The sequence below is a fragment of the Anolis carolinensis genome, chromosome 4, assembly GCF_035594765.1.
Source record: "Anolis carolinensis isolate JA03-04 chromosome 4, rAnoCar3.1.pri, whole genome shotgun sequence".
NCBI lineage: Eukaryota > Metazoa > Chordata > Lepidosauria > Squamata > Dactyloidae > Anolis > Anolis carolinensis.
This window is the reverse complement of record NC_085844.1, coordinates 83,519,073-83,528,871: the sequence shown is the minus strand read 5'-3', so window position 1 is coordinate 83,528,871 and position 9,799 is coordinate 83,519,073. Positions and strand designations below refer to the sequence as shown.

The 9,799-nt window shown below is 37.4% G+C and overlaps 1 long non-coding RNA gene across 1 annotated transcript; it reads right to left on the bottom strand.

Moving 5' to 3' along the window:
• Positions 1-374: 374 nt before the first annotated feature.
• LOC134298989 (uncharacterized) lies at positions 375-9,486 on the bottom strand. The gene is made up of 3 exons (XR_010006144.1): positions 6,863-9,486; positions 5,766-5,836; positions 375-749 (listed from the first exon to the last, which is right to left on the bottom strand). It is a non-coding gene; the product is annotated as an uncharacterized LOC134298989 (long non-coding RNA).
• Between the last annotated feature and the right edge of the window lie 313 nt (positions 9,487-9,799).

The window sequence follows — 9,799 nt, the reverse complement described above, 5'->3', positions numbered from 1 at the left end:
GTATAACTGCTACAGATTCCCCTACCCAAGTGAGATTCCAGTTGAAAATGTAATACCTATATATGGTTGTGAAAACCTTTATTTTCTTCCGTCTCTGGCCAATATCCAGCTGCTAATTCTAAGTAAAGCATATTCATTGAATCAATTGTTTTATTGTAAATCAACATTTGTAAATTCCACTGGTAGGCTTTCTCTAATTAGAACTAACAAATTAATTATTCATTCATTTATTTAAAATATTATTTAAAGTACTTCTGTATCATATCCCAGTGCACAAGGGCTTCCAAGGCAATAATTTAGACTTAGTTATAAGGGTTTTTAAGGAGCTTGAATATGACTTTAAATTTCAGTAAGATGAAGAGCAGGGTTAGAATCTCTGCTAGGTCATGAAACCCACTGGGTGGGTGACTTTGGGCAAGTCACACTCTTTCAGCCTAAAGAAAAAACAATGACAAACTTCTTCTGAACTAATCTTGCCAGGAAAACCCTGCAACCAGGTTATCTTAGAGTTACTATACATTGGAAGCAACCCAAAGGAACACAACAACAAAGCTGTAGCATTTTCATAGAACAGAAGAAAAATCCAAAGCAATCAATTTTAAACACATTGCATTTATTTTGTATAACATCAAAACACCAGCTCTCTAATCACACTTGTGGCACTTCAGTGAAGTAGAACAAATGTTTTATTTTCTGTGAACACATTGTTCCAAGCAGCAGTGTGTTGTTGCTGTGTACTGATCTTGATCCTGGAGTTGATAAAGAGAAAATGTTACAACAAGTCTTTCAGATAACCCCTTCTGACCACAGTGAGTTGCTGTTCCCAAGACTCATGAGCAGATGACTGGGTATGGAGGGGGGGGGAGGGTTATCCCATCAAGTTATGCTTCTTCCTATTTGAGAGACATGAATGTTTTTGACTGGGCTGGGCACCAAAATCAGGAAGAGAAACAATTGAAAGTGATCTTAGAATTGAAAATCCTTTTTTTTACTCTTTGAAAACAGACTTGGTTATGTTTTGCATTGTCCCACTCCAAACTATAGACTACATACAGTACATCTGCCTCCCAGAAATGTCATTATCATTGGAGAAACTGTACTGATGCCTCCAATAGAATATTTTGATATCATTAAAAGGCATCAAATATCATGATAATTTATATTCCCGAGGACATAATGTGCAAAAATAGCATGGGTTTGGATATTACGTACATTGACTTAGGAGAAGATGTATTATTTTGGTGTGTTTCATGTTCAACCCACATGTTACTAGTGAACACTAATGTTGAGTGATTTCAGCTACTGCTAAATCGTGGGTTTGGAAGCCTTGCGTGCCTCACTAATCCGAAGGCCATATTAAGACAAAGACAAGGTTCAAAGGTAAAAACAGAGGTGTTTATTCTCACTGGCCAGAGAGGATTTCAGTACAGAAAAGCACTCTAAAGTACTGACATAACGCAATGGAAAATATAGAACATTTTTATTTACTTTGACAACTATTTGAAACAATTTTTATTGATCAGCCAATTGGCCTAATAATAATAATAATAATAATAATAATAATAATAATAATAATAATAATACTTCTTTATTTATAGCCCACCACCATCTCCCCAACGGGGACTCGGGGCGGCTTACATGGGGCCATGCCCAAAACAATACAATATAAACAGCATATAAAAGAACAACACATCACAACACAATAAGCAATACAATAAATAATAATATCCATTACAAAATAAAACGAGACAATGAAAAACAAGGGCAGACCACATGAACACTAAGTTAAAACAAAACAAGCAATAAAAACGCAACATACAGTATATATCTAGTCTGGTTAAAATTATAAATATACAAGTACAGAGATAAAAAGTGAGGGTGGCCAACATGTAACCAAATGTACATTAATCTTAGCTATATATATCAGATGTCGTCATCTCCTTGCACCGTATACCAATCTGATCAATATACTCTGATCTCCTTTTAAATGCCTTAAACAAATAAAGGACAACTTTTGTTGTTATCGTGAGATTATACCCAACTAGTAAAAATGTGGTTTTGACTGCTGTATTCCAGCTCGTTTTATTACAAATAAAAGGCCATGGATGTTATTTCCTTTCTTTTTTGCACAAACAGCAGTTATGTAATATGTGGTTCAAGTTTTCAACTTTGAAGGTGCCACAGATACAGAGTCTTTCTTCGGGTGGGATATTATTGAATCTACCATGTCTCTCCATAGACTTAAGTGTCTTGGCATATCAACTTTTAATTAAAGCACCAGCTGGAAATTTTGTTTAAAATGACCTAACCACTTCAAGGAGCCTTCATTGGCTATATCCTACTGTGCTTCAATGTCTAAAATCCTTTGAGATACTATCCTTTTCTCAGTGTTCCTATTATATGTCTTAAGGAAGAGATTTGTAATCTACAAGTGCAGAAGAACCCTATTAATTGTTCTGACCAGGTAGCTTGTGTTTGACCATTAGTTTGTTCTGCCAAGCATAATTTTGGGAGTCTACCATGTTCAAAATTTTAAATTTTTGACCAATAATTGAAGACCCTGATTTTAGTGAGGCTTCTATGGAGTATATTTCTAATTCTGCTCTGACAGCATCTTAGGGTGCTTCCAGATAACATCATAATCCGGGTCAAAGAAGGGGACAAAAAATCATAGGACTTGACAGCAAGTCCAATCATGCACATATGTGCTGGAGCTGTCCAACATATAGGAACAAAGGCACGTGTTTTCCTTGACGGCAGTGATATACAGTGATTTAAATATGAGCATTTTTGGCCTAAATTTGGTTTAAGCACACCTTTTTAACACGTGTTTTTCTGCTGTTAATCCGAATCACATTTTTTTTAAACGTCATTTAGCCCCCCCCCCCCCCAAACACACAAACACCTTTTATCACAGTTTATTTTGCTTTTTATGGCATATGTAGAAGGGACCTTAGAGAAAATTAAGGCTACACTCTCCCTGGAAGCAAAGATAACTAAACTAAGATTATTGTGGGGTTGTTGTATGTTTTCCGGGCTGTATGGTCATGTTCTAGAAGTATTTCTCTCCTGACATTACAATAAGACTAATGTATTTTGGACTTATCATGAGAACAAAATAATGCTTGTAAAGTAGAATGCAGTAGAAAAAGAGAACAACTGTATTACAAGTGAGTTAAGGAAACAACAGCTCTGAGTTTGCAAAACATAAGCAGGGCTCTTGATAACATAGTGACCTAGAGGTCTCTCAATAATTTGAAAGCGACTTGATGGTAGTTATAAACAAGAGAAGTCACCTCCCAAAAATTAAAACTTGATCACATTGCAAGATACACAATAACTCCAAGGAAATTCATGCATTTCATAGAGATGACTATTGAGCGTATATTAAGGGCTCCTTCTTGGTGCTGCCTCTAAGGGCTCTGGAATTTTCTAGGGAGGTAGAATGGCCCCTTCTTTGCAACCTGCCCATCTAGGCAAAGACTTTTCTTTTACTCTTTTGGAAACTGTTGGTTTTTAAGCACACTTTTTAGAGTGTACTATATTGCTATAATTTAAATATACAGTAATTCATATTTAAGTAACATTTTGAAACCCTAACATTTTAATGGTATTGTTTTTAAGTTAGTGCTGGGTTTTTTTGGGTTTTTTTTTCATGTCAGGAGCAACTGGCGTTGCTTCTGAAGTGAGAGTATTGGCCGTCTGCAAGGATGTTGCCCAGGGGATGCCCGGATGTTTTGATGTTTTACCATCCTTATGGGAGGCTTCTCTCATGTCCCCACATGGAGCTGGAGCTGATAGAGGGAGCTCATTCGCGCTCTCCCTGGGTGGGATTCGAACCTGGCAGCCTTCAGGTCAGCAACCCAACCTTCAAGTCACAAGGCTTTTATCCCCTAGGCCACCGGAGGCTCCTCAGTTAGTGCTGTTGAGAGGTTGCTTCTTTTAACTGTTGGTTTTCTGTATTGTTTAATTATTATGTGTACTTGTAAGCTACTATGAGTCCCTGTTTTGTGAATAAGGCAGGTTATAAATAAATAAAAGGAGGAAGATTATTTGGAACTACTTGTTACAGCAAAGTTTCAAGTGTTTTCTTGATTTAAAGGTGATGGTACCTTTTGGTGGCCAATGTGAGAATCCTTCTGGATAGTATTCTGTCCCTCCTAATTGTAATTATGAAGATCCTGTTCCCAAAATAGTACCCCTTGGTTATATCAGTAGATTAACCTCTAGATTTCTTCACCCATGCCCAACAATCACTGAAGCAAACATTAACCATAATAAAGAGTATGCCCACCACACACTTGGAATGTTCTCGATGAGAAGAACATGATGTTCCTTATCACATCTCCCTATTCTTGGCAGAAAATGCATTCTCTGTACCAATCAAAGCAAGGTCTGTACATTAAGTCCTTACTTACATGAAAGAGCTGCTCAAGGACAAGAAAGAGTTCTATAACCCAATTCAGATACTTCCCTAACAGGATCAAGGATCATGTAGCTGCAGTCTATGGATTAGTGGGCTAACAAAACTCCGCCAGAAATTTGGGGCCATCAAATTGTATTGGCTTAAAAGGACACCTATAATTTGTAAACATGAATATTGAAAGTGCTATGTCTCATAGGTATACTTATTATGTATTCTGTGTAACTATAGATACAAAGATCTAGAGAGGAGCAATGTGTGTGTGTGTGGGTTTTTTTGCATTTTAGTTGACTAATAAAAGTACCACTCTTTTGTGGATTTTAAACATGATTTTACTAATTTGTTTTACTCATCATAAAGTAAGGATTAGCCTTGGTTTCCTGTTAGTAATAAACAGGATCGTTGTAGCATGCATGAACAGAATTGAACACCTAGGTCAAGACTTCACCTTGCCAGATTAGCTATAATACCAATGCAGTGCAATTTACATGGATCAGGTTTCCAAATGAAATTGATACTTTGAATATATATACACATACAGTAGAGTCTCACTTATCCAAGCTAAATGATCTATATATATAATCATCAGTGGCGTAATTTGTTATATGATTATCATATTTGGCTGGATTGCCTAATCACAGTGAAAATAGGGAACAGTCTATAAAAAATAAAAATAATTTTAGCTCAAATCATATGTTTTCTTTTTCATTGTTTCCTTCTTTATCAAAGGACACTGAAGGAAATTTCTAAGGGAAACAAACAATATCCTTTCCTTTTACTATATTTATGTAGAGTCACTGGAGGGCTTTGCTTTGTTTCTGGTGAATCACTAGAAAGGGGATAATGGTGGATAAAGTATGTATGGGTGAATCATGCATCACATTTATAAAGAATGCTATCATCACTACCTAACTTCTATTTTTGGAATTGATGAAACATTGTTTTAGTAATAGCAACATACCTGCCTTTTATACCCATGAGGCAATCAGGAAATCTCTGGTTTGGATTTCATCCAGCTATGATTTCACTAGTCAGTTTAAGACGGCACCTTCTCTTTTCAATTAATGCAGCTTGACATCACTCTTAGACTTACTACAAAGGCCAGGCGAAATGTCCTGTGATGGCCAACATGGGGCTCCACAGGTTGGGAGCATCCGAGGATGCTGAATTTGGTAAGTGTCATCTAACTACTAACTCAATGCTACAGAATCAAGGGAAGAACTTACAGAAAGTATGACCCTGCAAATGTTGCTGGACTCCAGTGTTCACTAACAGCTACTGAACACACATACTGGTAATACTTTACCCCATTCACCACATACAAAAAAGAAAATTAACTTACCACCTTCCAGATCAAAGTCTTCTGCATGAAAAAGGCCATCTTCTTAATACTATTTTCCATAATGATGTTTTCTATATAACAGAGAAAATAATAATAATAATAATAATAATAATAATAATAATAATAGATCTTTATTTGTACCCCACCACCATCTCCCCAGGGGGACTTGGAGTGGCTCACAAAAGCACTATAGTGCTGCATCTGATCCACAATACACAGTATACAAGTACACAAATATAAAATATATAACATAAGTATAAAAACAGCATTGTACATAAAATCCCAGTTAATAATATAATAATTATAAAATCTCCTAAAATGCAGTAAAACCTGTGAGTACGCTAATTATCAGCAATAGCAAAGTGCGAAGTGGCACAATTGGGTCATCGGGCTGACCAGAATTACACAGGTTCAAAGGCCTGTTGGAAGAGCCATGTTTTTAAACTCATCCGAAAGTCTTGAATGGAAGGGGCAAGTCTAATTACTTTAGGAAAGAATTCCAGAGCTGGGGAGCCATTACCAAGAAGGCCCTCTCTCTCGTCCCCAACTGTATTTGAGACAGTGGTGGGACCAAGAGAAGGGCCTCTCCAGCAGATCTCAATGCCTGTGCTGGTTCATAGAAAGGGATGCAGTCTCAAAGATAGGTTGGACCCGAAGCGTATAGGGTTTTATAGGTAATCACCTGCACTTTGAATTAAGGCCTGGAAACTTGTCAGAAATAAAACTCAGTCTTCAAAACCCACAAGAATCCTCCAATGTTCTTCTTTATGTAAATTAAGAAAGGCTTTCCGGACCTTTAAAATGATTTAAAGACTGCTCTTTGATCCTATTAGTTAATTTGCCCATTTCTGCCAAGATGACAAATACTAGCAGGAAGGAAGGATATATAAATTAGAAAAGGCTGCACAGGTTTGATTTTATCTAAACTTAGGAAGAAAGGAAAAATTCTGACCCCTTTTTTCTTTCCCCCCTCTAAGTATGAACTATTTTTGCACTATGAGCTCAACTTGGAGCAAGTGAAGTACACTGAGAATTAAAGATCAAAGTAGGAGGAAAAGAGAGAAACTGGGATTTCAAAAACAACTGAAAAAACAAACCCAAGCCAGCAAGCAGTAGTGAGGTTTTGGAGAAGTAAGTTGTGTCTTCCAAAGGGCCTGACCTACTCCGCTCAAATAAGCCTTCCTCTTGCAGATTGTTGCCTGTGTTGGGCTTCTGTTCAGCTGCCAATCTGCTCAGGTTTTGTACATGGCACAGGGCAGGTACCTTGTCCTTTGCTTCAGCAAGCTAAACATCTTGTAACAGCCTTGCCAGCATTCTTTACATGGCTTTGCCGTTGAACCCTGAAGAAATAACTGGTCAGTTACCACTCTAACTTGACAATAGGGAATGAATGAACATTAAAAAGTGGTTGAAAAACTGGTTTCTCACTTATGGTGATGAGAATCCTAGATGGCTGATAGTCTTCACAGTTCTGGAGTTATTCTGTTCAAAACAGCTCCCCTACCCACTACTTATATGAATGCTTCCAAATATTCATGTCTGTAAACCATGCCCTCTCCTGGGTTTTTATATTTCTTTCATTCTAAATGGCAATTGATGTAGATTTCTGTTTGATTAGTTTATTTGGAAGAAACAAGGCTGGAACACTGGGTTACACAGAGGTGAAAGAGGTTTTGTTACAGGCTTTGAAGACATGCTTTACTTATTGTTCAAACTGTAAGGGGAATTTGTGGGGAGGGAGCTAGTCAGTTTCTAATCATTTATGTGACAGATACAGCCTTCCAAATAAACTCTCTTTTCAGGAATACAATAAAAGGGGAATTCCTCTTAATAGCTTGTTCCTAAAAGTTAAAGTGAGCAGTTTAAAGTTCTTCAGTAACTTTTGTGAACTCCATGACTTTTGTATGAAATCATCATCCTAGCTGTGAGTATTGTGACAGAAAATATATTCTATTTCTAATTTCTCAAAGCCAGTGCCAGGACTCAGTCTTGCTGAAAAGCACGTAATTTGAGCTAAACTGTGGATTCTAAAAACATCAGCTTCCTGTGAAAGTCCTGAAGGTGGAGTAGCTGGCAGATTCTAGACAGAATTTGAACGTGAATGTGGGTACAAAAACACTTTTGTTAGCCAAGCTTTCAACCTTTCCAAATTTTTCCAAAGTTGGTTACTATAATGGAACTCTTAAAAAGGTAAAATAGGAGAAGGTTGAAAATCAAAGGAGCATCTCAACAGTAGTGTGATCATGGTGTTGTTTCATTTCATATCAAGGCTGGTATCATACTACACATGATCCCAATGTTAATCGCCATGGCAAACCTGGAATTTTCCATTTGCAAGGGGGCGTTTATAATTTTCAATCTAATTTATTTATTTGTTTACTTCTACCCCACTCTTTTTACTCTAAGGGTGAGATGCCGCAATTATACAATAATCAAACCATACATAACACAATAACCATTAAAACCAATAAACATATAAAATACAATCAAAACCAATTAAAACATGTAATACATAGCACTAATCCTAAAATCGTCATCCTGATTACTTCTTATGTCAGTTCCATGAGTCTATTGCTCTTTAATTTTCTACTTGCCAAACGCCTGTATAACGGACACCCCTCACTCTACTCTCTTCCCACACGTAAGCACCCTTATGTGAGAGGGATGTCAGTTTGATTTTAGATTTTCTTTTAAAATGGTAGCTCCCACCAACCTAAAACGTTTTTAGGATATTTGTTGTTAAATGTACTTGCGATAAGTTTATCCCATTCCCTGCCCACACTGTTTCCACCCCCTTGTTCCCAAACTGATGTTTATTATGAGGCTTTTCTGTGGTATTTAATTGCTGTATGGCTGGAACTATTATAAAGGCTTCTTAATAGAAAGATATACTGTTGAGGCTTTTGAAAGTTGAAAATAGAATAAAAATTTATTTTCTTAAAACAGGCAAATAATTACTTCAGAGAGGTATATAAGCGTAAACGATTACAGAAGTTCTTCAGCTTAACTTAGCTGTATGTTTCAGATTACGTCACTTAGTTTCAAACAGTTCCAATCAAACCAAACTATCTATTGGTCACAGAAACCCTCACTTTATTTTCTGAGAATAGTCACGAGTTCGACTAATCTAATCTAGATAGCCCCCTGGGTGTTAATTAACTCTAACCTAGAGTCCTTCTATTAACCAGCCCAGTAGTGAGAGTCAATCTCTTGAATTATCTCCCCCAAGAGATCCAAACTGCCTGACCTATCCTGTCAGTTTCACAGCTCTCAGTTCTCTCACACACAACCAAAACTCCAAACTGCTCTTTCCTCTCCAAAACCCCAAAACCGAACTGCCTTGGAGCTCTTTTTTCTCTCTCTCCCTCTAAGACTTGGCTCCTCCCATCTGCTCTGGCCAATCCTAGGATTCTCTCTCTAAGCTCCTCCCTCTTTTTTAACCACACTCAAGATGGCTGCCTGGCCTTACACTACAAAATGGAGGCCTGCCTCACTCACTGTTACTCAGGCTCCATTCCCGGCCTAATAGCTAAGGTTCATTACAGCCTGCTTCTACAGCCAGGATGTAACTTCCTAGGATCTATACTGCACACAGCCACTTTTAGGACTTTATCTCATGGGAGGAAGGCAGCATTATATTACTATGGTGTTTATTCTTGTATCATTTTGAAAACATGCAAAATGTGAGTAGATCAATAGGTACCACTCTGGTGGGAAGATAACAGCACTCCTTGCAGTCATGCTGGCTACAAGACCTTGGAAGTGTCTAGGGACAATGCCAGGTCTTCAGCTTAGAAATTCAGATGGTGTCTGAATTAGTCCAAATCTTGTTTTCTGGATCAAGGTTCAAACAAATAATTACATCATTAGTATTCAATACCCTTAAGGAACACCCAGCTATTTTCTCACTGAAAAGGCATCTGCTGGCCATTTTGAATTTAGTGTAGAGGAACTTTCCAGAATGGGGTGTATAGAGGACTGAGGAGTTTTGAACAATATTACAATGGGGAGGATTTTTCAAATTGCCAGAATTG